This window comes from Hipposideros armiger, unplaced genomic scaffold (assembly GCF_001890085.2).
Source record: "Hipposideros armiger isolate ML-2016 unplaced genomic scaffold, ASM189008v1 scaffold_384, whole genome shotgun sequence".
NCBI lineage: Eukaryota > Metazoa > Chordata > Mammalia > Chiroptera > Hipposideridae > Hipposideros > Hipposideros armiger.
In genome coordinates this window covers 155,216-168,310 of record NW_017731734.1, presented here as the reverse complement: position 1 = coordinate 168,310, position 13,095 = coordinate 155,216, and positions in this window count along the sequence as shown.

The following is a 13,095-nucleotide window of genomic DNA, read 5'->3' as shown; positions in this document are numbered from 1 at the left end:
TAGTTGTTTTAGTTGTTTTGTTTTGTTTTCCCTGAAATAGAATGATCCATCTTAACGTCTTCAATCCATCCTTACATCATCACCTTGAAGAACACTCAGGTTATATGTTAAGTGTACTCAGTCACACTCAGTCTTATGTTCCTGACCTCTTAGAGACAAGGGTGATATTACTTACAGCTGAGTCTGCACTTTTCTTAAAGTTGGGCCATCCTGCCTGGAATTAATGGGGGTTGTATTGGTTCCAGCTCTATCAAAACCATATACTAGGATAGAGAAAACTGCCAAATAAGATGCTAAAATAGGTAGGGAAAATAAATAGAATTTTCCAGCTCTTAAAAGGAAATTACACTCAATGGTGAGCAAGAAAGAAAGAAGCAACATTACTGAGGAAATATTAGAGAGTTACTTAAACATATTTTTATGCATTGGACAACAGCAAATTTGTCAGCATTGGGCAGCATTATGGTTTGCCAGAGCTATAAAAAGGTTATGCAAACAGTAACCCAAAAGGAATAGAAGTACATTAGAATTTATAGGCCTAAATTACTCACTATGTAAATGAAGCTTTCAAATATATATGGTTTATGGAAATTAATGTCTTATATTTATTACTCAGCTCCAAGATTAAAATTGGAACCACACTGATTAGGTAACATTATAAATCAATTCCCATAGAAAGAAATAATAATAATACATCAAAGTACAAATGCTCTGATTAAACAAGTTGATATATAAGAAGAAAAAAGATGTGTGTTTTTCTTGACAGCTGATCCTGAATGCTAGTCAGTTTTCTCCTTATTCTTAGCAAAACAATGGGCTGACTGTAAACAGACAAGCTGGTTATGATACTTCCTATTTCAGTAAACATTCAAGAAGAAAGAAGAGGGAGAGAAAGATGTCTTTCCCCCAAGTCAAATATCAAATTATGTGAAACTTTTATTGCTCAATGTGGCAACACCTCAAGTATTTTAACTAATGTGGCTTTTAGCCAAAGAGAAGACAGGAAAGCGAGCAATGTATCACTGGATCATCCTTTGATTGCTGGCTCTTAGTTTCCTTTAGTTCTTTCAGACAAGGGAGGAAGGTTATAAGATAGAAAGGATATTATTAAAGGAATGAAGCATTAATTAATTCAGTCAGATGTACAAATGACCTATGGAAACTGTTAGGTTCCATGATGTCCAAAAACATTGAAACATTTTATTCCAAAGTAGAGAAAAAATATTTTATTAAAAGATGGCAGAATGAAAATAAATTTAAATCTCAGTGCCTTCCAGGGTGCTGTGGGAGGAAGCAGAAATTTCTAGAAATGTGTTTCAAAGCGTCCAGTAGGAGGATCCTTGAGCAGACGCAATGCTAATTGAAGCACATCTATGAAATGATGTGGGACCAGATCTTCTTTTATGAATAGACAGCATCCCTGTTAGGGAAAGTACCAACAGATAAACAAAACAGACATGCAAATAATGTTGTTTCTGCCCAGACCTGCCCCAAGAGTCCCATTTATAAAGTAAATCATGATTGCTCACAGGTCAGTCAATGGGGAAGGGTTTTCTACCTCATTAAAGAAGAATGTGGTAGACTTTTAAAGCAGCTTCAGTATTTTACAGTAATTCTGTTTTTTTCATCATGTTATTCTTTCACTTTGATAAGTATAAAGACTATATTCTTCCCTAGTGCTGGGATGACTTAGGTCTCATGGAGAATTCTGGCTTCTTGCCAATTACACCTGCAGCTGTTGGTTGATATGCCTAGAGTTTAACCTCTTAGGCTTCACTTACATTCCTGCAGTGCCAGAGCATACTCAGAATTGTAAAAAGAAACATTGGAACTTACTGTCCAATTAGCATGTGCTATATTGACAGGTAAGATCAGAACATCACCATTTCTTCTAGACATTGCCAAGTAATACAATCATGTTTATGGCACTAGACCCATTAGTGTTTGAATTTACTATTTTGTCAATGCTCTAATGGTTTTAACATCATCTGGTTATTGATGCCTTGATGACTCCATTTTTAAACTGGGTGGCCTGGGAATTGCGTGCAAGGTACTGTGCCAGGTGCTTTAGAGGACACCAATGTAAAGGAGGAGAGAGCCCTGTTTTTAATGCATCTATAACCTATAGCAGAGATAGGAGAGATAAATAGTAACCTCATTATATTGATATTAAATTTAGTGTCATAAAAAAAGACACAATGACAATGCAATGGGAGTTCAGGTAAATCACCAGGAGGTATTGCCAGTAAGTTAAACAATAGCATCAGCAAGGTTGGAGTTAGAAAGAGCACAGATGTCTGCCAGCATCATATTACATTCCTCCCTCAGTGCCTGGCCCTGCTGCAGAGTGTTCCCATCCTGTGTCTTGACAGAGTTAGTAACCACTCCGTCCCTGGTAACTCCTTGCTCAGGTCCCATTCACTCACATCCTGATGTCTGTCATGGGACTGTGACTTCACCTCACATGTTTACCTTTATTCCCAAACTAATTTTCCATACTGTTCTTTTGGTACCAACCATAACCTCATTTCAGTTTTTGGTTTCATTATTACTTTTCTGAAAGGTAGTATTCTCTGAGAATAGAAGAAGTCTTCATGAAGGAGCCAGCATGGCGTCTGGCCCTTGAAGGACAGAATGAGTTTGCTCATGTAGAAATCTGTATGAAAGGAGGAAATTGACTTTCTTGGAAAAGGAACATCATGAACAAAGACAGAAAATAGGAAGGCATATAAGTTAAGGTGTTTTGCAGTTTGACTATAGTACATGGACATAAAGCAGACACATGGGAGAGGGAATTTTAAGTCATGTTAGAGCTAAGAGAGAAAATTTCAAATATCTGAGGTATGAGACGAATTAATTTCATTGGTATTGGGAAAACCAGGAAAGATTTTTGAACCAGAGATCACAACATCTGAGCTACTCTTTGGGAAAAATAATTTAATAGCTATGTGTGGAATAGTTGAAGTATAAGGAGAAAAAGAAATAAAATAAGGGAGAAAGTAGTTATGACAGTTCCTGAAACACTCTGCTTGTCTAAATGAGGACCAAAGGTATGCAGAAAAGGGGACTTATTATCACTGCCTCAATGGGGAGGTGTGGCTGGACCAAGAAGCAGGGACAACCCACAATCTTGGCTTTTTTTCCCAAGAGTCCAATGTCATAGAAGACCTTATAAAGTTTGTAGGAAGTACACGGAATGGGGAATCTGGTGTTCAAGAAGAAGCAAGAGGGAGAGAAATAACAAACTGCAAAAGGTGTTCCCCTGGGCTAAAAGGGAGAAAGTTCTCTGGTTGGATCAGAGCTCCAGAGAAGCTTGGCAGCAAGGTCCAAGACAAGCACTTAGTCACCAAAACCACCAGCCTGAGAAGACTTTTCCCTCCCATGCATGGCAGGATGGACCTAAAGGTACCCTGCAGACAGAGGACAGATATATCTCATCATCACTGATATCTAATAAATGGGGACTCCCTCCAGATAGATGCCTAATCATACATGTCTTGGAATTGCTTATGGCATGACCTATAGAAATAGGATAGGGAAAACCTCAGACACACTGAGCTTGGATTCCTTGGCAACACAGCAGGCATAGGACTCAAGAGAGAGATTAAATTAATTCAGAGAAAAGAATAAATGCCCTATTTCTTATCCACCTGGATTTGTGTACTGAAATTCATATACTCTATCTTATATATTTTTTATATTCTGGGCATATAGCACAGCACGTGCTATGCTGTCTATATTCAATAAATAGGAGTATATAAATCTAAGTGGATGAGATTCAAGATAAATCCAACTTACAACAACAACAAAAAAAGAAACAAAGAAAGAAAATTGCCCCATAGTACATAATAATGGAAAGGTTTATATGTATTTTTACTACTAATAATTGCCTACTTTTTTCTCCAAATATCTAGTTTCTTTGTTTTGAAAATTAAATTATCCGACCACACGCAAATAAAATCCTATTTGCTCCTATGAAAGTTCCTGAATTATTTTGTTTGTTTTGTTATGTTTTCCTTTTTTTTTTAAACTCAAGGTAAGCCTAATATTGTTCATAGATTTAAATCCTAAGAGATAACAATTGTTCCATTTACTTACTCGTATGACATTAACTGTGAGGAAAATGGAACTATTCTGCAAAACAGAAATTTAATTATGGCTTTAACAGCAACAAATATCTAGTTTAAAAATCAGTAATCACTTGCGGTTTATTTTTTGCCACATTTTACATTTTATTAATTAATGTTTTGCATCAATTTACATCAGAGCTGAGTACATTTGCTGACAGAACCTGCCCCCAGATTTGTGTTTGTTTACTGACCCAATAATGTCATATAAAAGCCAACCTACTTATTTATTCCTATGTACTGAAAACATCTGGAAAATCTCAGAGGTGGGTACCGCTGGGGCCATCCTCTCCCTTATTGCTTGTGAGACCATTTACTTGTGGGGCCAGGCATTTTTCAATGGAAGGAACACCTCTGCTAGTGTAATTGAAACCTTATTATGCTAAATGCTGAACAAGAAAACTAGGACCTTCATATAAAACCTTTTATTTTTCACCTAAATCCCAATTTGGTTATGTATTAGATTAAGGTTCTACTTGTCTTATAATAGAAAAGATTGTCTAAAGAATCTGTCAAGTTTTTATGCCAATGATTCTTATCCATGTTTCTGTGGAACTAAGTTTTTAAAGTGTTTGGGGGATCCTTTACCTCATATTCATCTTGATCTTATGAGGTAAACAGACATAACAAAACAGGCATAACAAAAATGAGCACATAATTCTTTATACCAGTTCGTCATTGATTATTCCACCAAGGCTTCTAAAGAGCCTATGATGTGCTAGCAACATTCTAGGCCCTTGGAATAAAAATACAAAAAGGCATATAGTCGTCTTCAACAATTTTATGGTATTTTATAGAAGATTGGTCAGAAATGTGGGCAATTATAAAATAACCTAATAAAGTTTTCAGGGTTGATTTTACTTTCTGAAGTGAAACATAAGGATTAGAGCTTACCCCAGGTATTCTACCTCTTTTTTCATTGCACTTTGTATTAGCACTCATGTTTTTAAGTCCCAGTACACCAGGAATATGCAAAGCTACAGAATTTTAACAAGGTGTAATTTGGTCAAGAAATAGAAATCACTGTAAACTGGCTTAGGTATCAGGAAACCCATTTGAAAGATAACAGAAGTAAGTCACAGAAGCACAAAGCAGGAAACACACAAGGGCCTGATGATGAACTAGGACTGGACTTTGAAAGACTCTGAAAGCTGTCAAGGACCAAGGCATTTTTCTCTCCATATCTTGTTATCTGTCTGATGTCACCAGATCACTTGCAGGATCACTTTTCTCTATGCACATGTTTTGTTTTCCTGTGTGAAAGACAAAATGCACTGAATAATGAAGGTGTTTTATTTAGGATATTGCCATGGGGAGAATACTCCTTAATGAGGAATATCTTAAAGAAGGAGAATACTTGCGATTTTATGAAACGAGAGAGTAATTGAGGAAGACTGGAGATGAATCTTACCTCTGATATGCAAGGGTAGGTTGGTTCTTTATGTTTAGCATTTATCCTAACACAAAAGGATCCCAAGAGGGTGAGAGGGTTTCTCCCTTGCTCTGCAGGACTTCTCCTTGCTGAGAATCTTATCTTTCTTGCTCACCAGCCTACATGACCTAAAAGTGGCCACCCAGCATCTACCTGATCTCCTATCTCCAAAATCAATCACAGAACAATCCCAGATTAAAATTCTCAACAGAAAGAGGATTAGAAAGGATCCTTTAGGTCAGATGTTTACCAGGAGAGCAATTATCTAGCAAAGGTTGGGGTTAGTAAACCATGGCACCAGAAAACCATCTCTTCTGTTGTGTTGTGTGTGGGCTGGAGAAGAACAGAGTTCTCTTAGAAGAAATTGTGAGCAGAGGAAACACACCAATAAGTGTCAACTACTTAGATGATAACTGATGTAACTTCTTGGAATGCCAAAACTACTGTATTAGATATTTTAAGTGGAAAATGTTATTTACATAGATAGTAAAACAGATAGAATACTGATCAGGATGATAGATTCTATAAATATGCCTAACTTTGTTTCTACTTAAAACCTCTAGATATCACCAAAGAAAAAAATATGAAAAATAAAAATATATTTCTACCAGCACTGGAAATTAAGAAAGTATGCCAGTACGGCAATTCTGAGGACTTCCTGGAAGAAAACAGCAGATGGCTTTGGAGCAACCTATTAAGTAATAAAGTTGATTGACATTTAGAAAAAGTCCTTATCCCAGAAATGTAAAGATGATTCACTATTAGACAATCTATTGATACATCTCACTAAAGAAACTTGAGAAAAGCAAGAGAAGCTAAAAGATATCTTTAACACAATTCAACTTCATTCTCTATAAATATACAAAACAAGCTAGGAATAGAAGGATTCAACCCTGATTTGTTTTCAAGTATCTTTCAGGAACCTATAGTAAGCATCATTCTTAATACTAAAAACTGATAAAAATCTCCATTGTAGCAGAATAGCAAATTTCCTCATATTTTCTTCATGTCTGCAAAACTCTTTTAACCTCTCTTTCATCCCCCAACTGATAAGTAGCAGGAGCTGAAGCACTTAGTTCAGCCCCATTTGATTGAAAACATAATATAACCCAATAATGTAAACAGATTCTCTAGATACAAGTGTTGGGTAGAACTATAATTCTACGAGATGTTTGCTCATTCTTTTAGTTTCCTCCCCTTTTCCCCAGTTCTCCAGTTGGCATCTGGTTTATGATGAGGGCCTCAATAAGAGTGTGACATTGGATAGAAGGGTAACGTCTGGCATCTAATAAGCATCTAATAAGCATATGAGTGTGCACTGTCTGCCATCAGAGCCACGTGCGAGTATGTTCTGCTAGTGTCTGTTTTAACTTGTGTGACTCGTAGAACGTTGGTTTCTTCCTCCTTGGCTCTGTGAGGGCCTGATGGCCTCTCCCTTCTCAATCAGTATTTTTGTAGGCCTCTTTGGTATAGCATCTCTTGGTGAGCCCTCATCGCACTTTTCCTTTGAGCCCTTAAAGAGGTCACCCATCACTCAGCAAGCCACTCCACCAAATGAGCCCAGTGGAAAGACTACTGGCTTTTAATTCAGCAACCAGAATGCACTGAGGCCAAAATAACCCCAAAGAATTCCTTGTTCACTCTATCCCTGCCTGCCCTCACACTACACTTAACTATTATATCCATTGTTGGTGCAAACCCAGCCTGCAGAACAGTAAAAAAAAGAATTATTCAGCTAGAGGGATGTCAATGAGATAGTGGAATAGGAATTTCTAGTGCTCCTCCCCTAGTAGATATATCGATTTGAATAATTATCCACACAAGAAAAGACCTTCATAAGAGCTAAGGATTCCAGATGAGAGGGTAAAGCACCTGGGTGAAGCACAGAAATGAGAATAAAATGCATTTAAGAGGGTGGAAAGAATAGTTTCACTTTACCCCCATTACTGCTCCCCCAAGCCTGGGAAGTCCAACACAGAGAGAGGCAGCTGCTCCGACGGAGAAGGAGGGTGACATGAGCACCCAACTTCAGTGCAGACCCCAGCACCAGGCCCTCCCCCTGTGAACCACAGCACCAGGCTGGCTCCCATGGCCCCAGGTACCTGTGGACCCAGCCTCCAGATATGCCCCAGTCAAAGGTGCTCCCATAGCCCCAGCCAGGCTCCAGGCTCACCTCAGCTCCAGGCCAGCCACAGTAGGCCCAGTCCTTAAGCCAGCTACCCTGGCCGCAGGCTCCCAATCTGCCCCAGTGCCAGGCCAGAATCATGGACTAAGTTCCAGTTTGGTACCTGCAGACCCAGACTCCAGAGTAGTCCTTGTGGCCCCAGGCTCCCGGCCTAGGACCCAACTTACCCTAACACCAGGTCAGCCCTCTGGCTCTATTTCAGCACCCATATACCCAGGCTCTAGGCCCGTCCCTGCAGTCCCAGGCTTCAGGCCTGCCCCAGGTCAGTACTCAGAGACCCAAATGCCAGCCTGGTCCCCACAAACCCAGACTACCAGTCTGCCTCAAAACCTGCCATATGTAGCCCATTTGGGAGGTTAGTCTAGGGTCTGGGGTCAGTTTGGAGTTCTAGGAGTAAAAACTGGGAGGAGATACTCATGAAAGATAACCAGGGGCACCAAGTCTAGAGGAATAGCCAAATTCTTTTCCGTGGGAAATGCCAGGATTCAAATACTAAAAAAGCCCAGTTCAAATTCCAAAAGGAGGTTAGAGGCCAAAATTGAGGCAAGAATGATAAAGCCAACAGCTTAGAGTTGCCATTGCAACTCTAACTAGTTCATGAAAGTGGCCGAGGCCAGTTGAAAAGACTCTGAACTGAGCAAGTCCTATAAGACAGCAAATCTGAGCCTGAGAATGCCTCAAAAACAAGTGTGGTGGTTGAGCCTACTGTTGAAATTTCTCTTTTTTAGGAGAGAATCCAAGGAAGAAAAAGGTCCACGAGTATTGTGGAATTCACTTTCCTCATTCTGTTCTCAGCTCAATATGTGACCATATTCCTTAGAGCACCTCCCAGGCGAATTCAATATCATGAGTTACTCAGGTAAAACTTCTTCCCTGCCAAACTCCCTACTCCATTTTCCCCTAATAGCACAAAGCTTAAACTGTGATAATACAAGGTGTCCCATAAGAAATAAGCCACTCCAGCTAAATCTCTAAGCACAGATTTCTACTCACCTCAATCAAGAAGTCATAGTTAGGGAATGACCTGCAGGAAAGGAAGCTTTTAATAAGTATGGCTCTCCCATGAGTAAAGGTTAAGAGGTGGAGCTTCAACAACAACTTTATTAAGCAGATACATGCCAGAGAAAGAACTCTCGGAGGCTGTAAGAGGGAAAAGTGGGTCAGTCAAGTCCCTGGCAGGATAATGGAGAGAAGTCAAGGCTGTGCCAGCTAAATGTCACACTGATTTTGATGACAGAAGATCAACATGCTCCAGGAGGCATCAGCTAAGAATATCTCTTTAGAGTCTCTTATTAGGGGAATAGATAAGCTTTATACTATGTAAAGAGCCAGGAAGGAGAAATTGACTACTCCATGACAAAAGTTATGCAGAGCTTCTTGCTAGCGTCTTGTCACAAAGTTAGCTTTATTGACTATTTCATTCTTTGTTTATGTGACTTGTGTAGGGTCTTAGAAGCCCCCGCACTCCTCTCCCAAAGGAGTGGATTTAGTACGAGTCATAGACCAGCTCTCAGAAGTGCCTTCCAGCCAATCAATATGCTGAGAAGCTCTGTAAAATAGGCGATAGTCATCACAGCATGTCCGATTTCTATGTGTTTTCCCTTTTACATCTGTTAAAGGTCAGAGACTCCATTTATCACAACCAAACACACGTGGATATTGAAAAGATATCCTTGTCCAGTATATTGTTTTAAAATGGGATTGGGTGTGGAAAGGCTGCCTTCTGGTTCCTGAAAAGTCCACATTAAATTAAAGCACAGTACACTTTTATATGCTCCTTTCCATCCAAAGATTCCAAAGTACTTAGACAATTTTAATTAAGTTGTTCTAGCATCTCTCAGGAGCAAATCAATATTTTTCATACTCTTTGTTGCAGGCTAGGGAAATAAAGTCCAGCCCCTTTCCCTAACCTCAATTCCCATTTAACAGTCTTTCCTTGAAATACAGAAAATTTCTCTTGAATATATTTAATTACAAGGGAGTAAAATTTTCTTCTCCGTGTGCCTTACCTTTCTTTTCCTCTATTAGAGATGAGAAGAGAAAAAGGGCAAGCCCTAAATAAGAATCTAAGAAACACACAATGTGATATATAGATGATGTATTACAGAAGTGCACACTTGAAACTTATATAATTTTAGTAACTATTGTCACCCCAATAAATTTTAATTAAAAAATTTTAAAAAAGAAAATATAATTTTTTCTGAGGCCTGGATATTAAAAACAAATCAAAATATATTTTTCATCTCTCAGGCAATATGAGAGAATATCTGATTTTTTTTCAGTCTGTAAACAAAAGAAATATAGCCATATTTACAGAGCCCTAGAAGATAAAAGATAGATGATAATTCAGATAGATAGATAGATAGATAATAGGTAGATAGATGATAGATTGATAGATAGATAGACAGATAGATAGATAGATAGATAGATAGATAGATAGATAGATAGATATAGATATAGATATATAGATTCACAAAAGCAACAAAACTGACTCTCCACCTCAAAAGTGTCTCCAGAATCAGAGATTGTTCCTGTATAAACCTGCGGATGAGAGGAGAGGGTGCTGACTTTTTCTGTTCTCTTTGTAAAATAATTGGGTTTCTCTGTGTTGTTTGATTGAGAATTGACATTCTCTGCTCTTAAAATGTCTAATTGTTCACTGGGGAGAGGCTAGGCTTCTAGAGCCGCCAATAGATGCTGGGCTGTACTTAGTATGGCAGGAGGACAGGAAAAGGCCACTCTGCCCTCTCTGAGGTGACACTATGGGGACTCAGGAAAAAAAATAATAATCTAGGAGAAAAAAAGCAAGTTAACTACTCACAGTTCTCCACCTGGGGGCTGCTGTTTGTAGGAAACAAATTGCTGTAATAATAGTTACACTTCTGGCACCTTCCTAGGTTCACCTTGGAGACGGATTTAAGCTCCTGAGATGGAGGCTTTATGCTGTTGAAGTGAAAGTGTGAGTGCCTACATCTCTCCCTTAATGGCTCTTGGAAATAAAGGTCTTCTGCATTTCCTGCCTCAGAAAACCCTGAATCTGAGAGCATCTCAGCTGAGCTATATCTGTCAAGACTTGTGTTTAAGCAGCAGCTTCACTGAACAATGAAAAAACCTCTACTTCTCTATTTATAGCGTAAAGCAAAGGGAACTGGCAACCATTGGGCATGATAAATTGAGATTTTAGGCTTATAGCCATTTGCTCCTTGGTGATCTGTTCTGAGACACTTTATCCGAATATTCTCTAAGGTAGTTTTGGTAGATTTTGGTCATAAGAGGGGGCTGACATTCTCCCTTTCTGTTCACACAGGCACTGCCAGGAAGAATAACCTTCTGGAGAAAGAACTGTTTTTTGAACTAGGATACACAAATGTCACAGGATGAGTCAATGGAAAAAGCTAACCAATGGCAGCATCTTTTTTTCCTATTGTCACTTCTAGGAAAAAGAAATCAACATTGCGTTTCTAAAGACTCACTTAGGAAGTCCTACACAGAGGATAATTATATTCTCTGGTTATAGTTCCTGATGTAGTTATTACTAATGCTCCCTTTTACCCTTAGAAGTGTCCTGATTTGGATGACATAATGTCACACTATATGTCAGTATCTTCCCCACAATAAACGAGTAGGGAGAAACACTTGGAGGGTTAAAGATAGAATGGCTGGTCCTAGATAAGGAAAAGATTTACAAAGACTGGGAAGGAAACAGGGTTTTGACCAATTCCCTTACAGCCCTCTGGATCTGCCAGGTATGTCAATTGATGTTGGATGCCAGGTGCTAAAGACCTAAATTACATCAAGATCTGTGTACCCAACTGGGGTAGTAACATGTCTGCATATTGTATGGATCATGTGAACAATGTACATGTCAGAGACCACCATAGTAGACTGCAGACTAGAGAAGATTTCTGCAGCTTCTGGATACTCACATAGCCCCGTTTCCAAAATGACTGCTGATTTGAATTACTCCCAACCATGACTAGTATGGACACAAACTCAGAACTAATTTGATTTAGAAAAATTAAACAATGTGGTATTTCTTAAAGCCAGCTGCAGAGACAGAAAATCGTATGTACTATACAAGCAGCTAAGAACTTCTGTTTGCATCACTGAAGTAATTGGCAGGCAGGTGGCGGGTGGGTCCAGGGCCAGGTGGTTGAATCAGGAGCTTCTATCTCCTTCAATAAGCACGTGAGGTTAAAGTTCTCATGTGGCCTGGGATTTCCTCGGGGCCTGGTGAGCCAAATGGGAAGAAAAGGAGGGAATTGCTCACAGAGGCAATGCAAGGTGATTAATTTATTCAGTTGATTCTACAAGTACTTATTAAGCACCATTAACTCTTTCATGGCTGAGACGGAGTGCTCATCTCTTGTGCATGGGGTCGTCGGCTGTACCCAGGTCTCTCCTACAAATATATGTTGTCTCAGATTGAAGAGTCATCTGTGGGAGATAGACTTGAGCAGGGGAGGTTGTAGGGTATGGGTGACACACAGGACTTCACTACACATATGTGTCCAGGGTTTCATATTTGGGATAGAATGGTTGAAACAAAGGAAGAATCAAAGTCATAATAACTAAAAACAAACATCTATTTGGATTTAATGACTAAACAGAGCTATGATAGAAAAGTTTCCAGGGTAGTTACAGATCTAAATATTGTTGACTAGCTAATTAATTAACTAATGTTCTACCCATTTTTCTTAAATAGCATGAGAATTCTAAGGTGTAAACAGGGTAAGTTAATTAAGAAGGTAGCCCAAGAGAATGCATACGCACCTCTTACGTAGTACTTTATATACGCTAGGAGTAAGGATGCAGGTGGTTTGTGGTTGCTATAGATAACTTCTAGATTTGCTATATTAAGGAGGGCCTTAGGGAAGGACTCCTTGGAGAAAACCATAATTGTTCAAATTAAGACACTAAGGGCTTATGTTAAGTCAAGATGCATGAGTCGATGAACCAATGGGACATTTTAATGTCCTGCCTTCTAGTTCCACTTGAGCCTCCAAAATGAGAGTGCAAAACAATTTGAAATCATGAATGATAATGAGCCATAAGAGTATCCATAGACAGCAGAAGCAATTGGAGTTCATGGAACCGCATGGGATTACTGATCCTGAACAGCTTTTTTGTGGGCTTGGACTTGAGATGGACTTTGAAGCAGGGTTAGGACGTTAGTGGAGTAGGACTAATGAACTTCTTACTTGTTCCTGTATTCACCTCCAGCAAATGAAGCTATGCGCTTGTTTTTTTCCAAATTGGTTTTCAGCTACCAATTATATACTCAGTGAGTATATAATAATAATAATAATAATAATAATAATAATAATAATAATAATCGGAATTAGCCATGG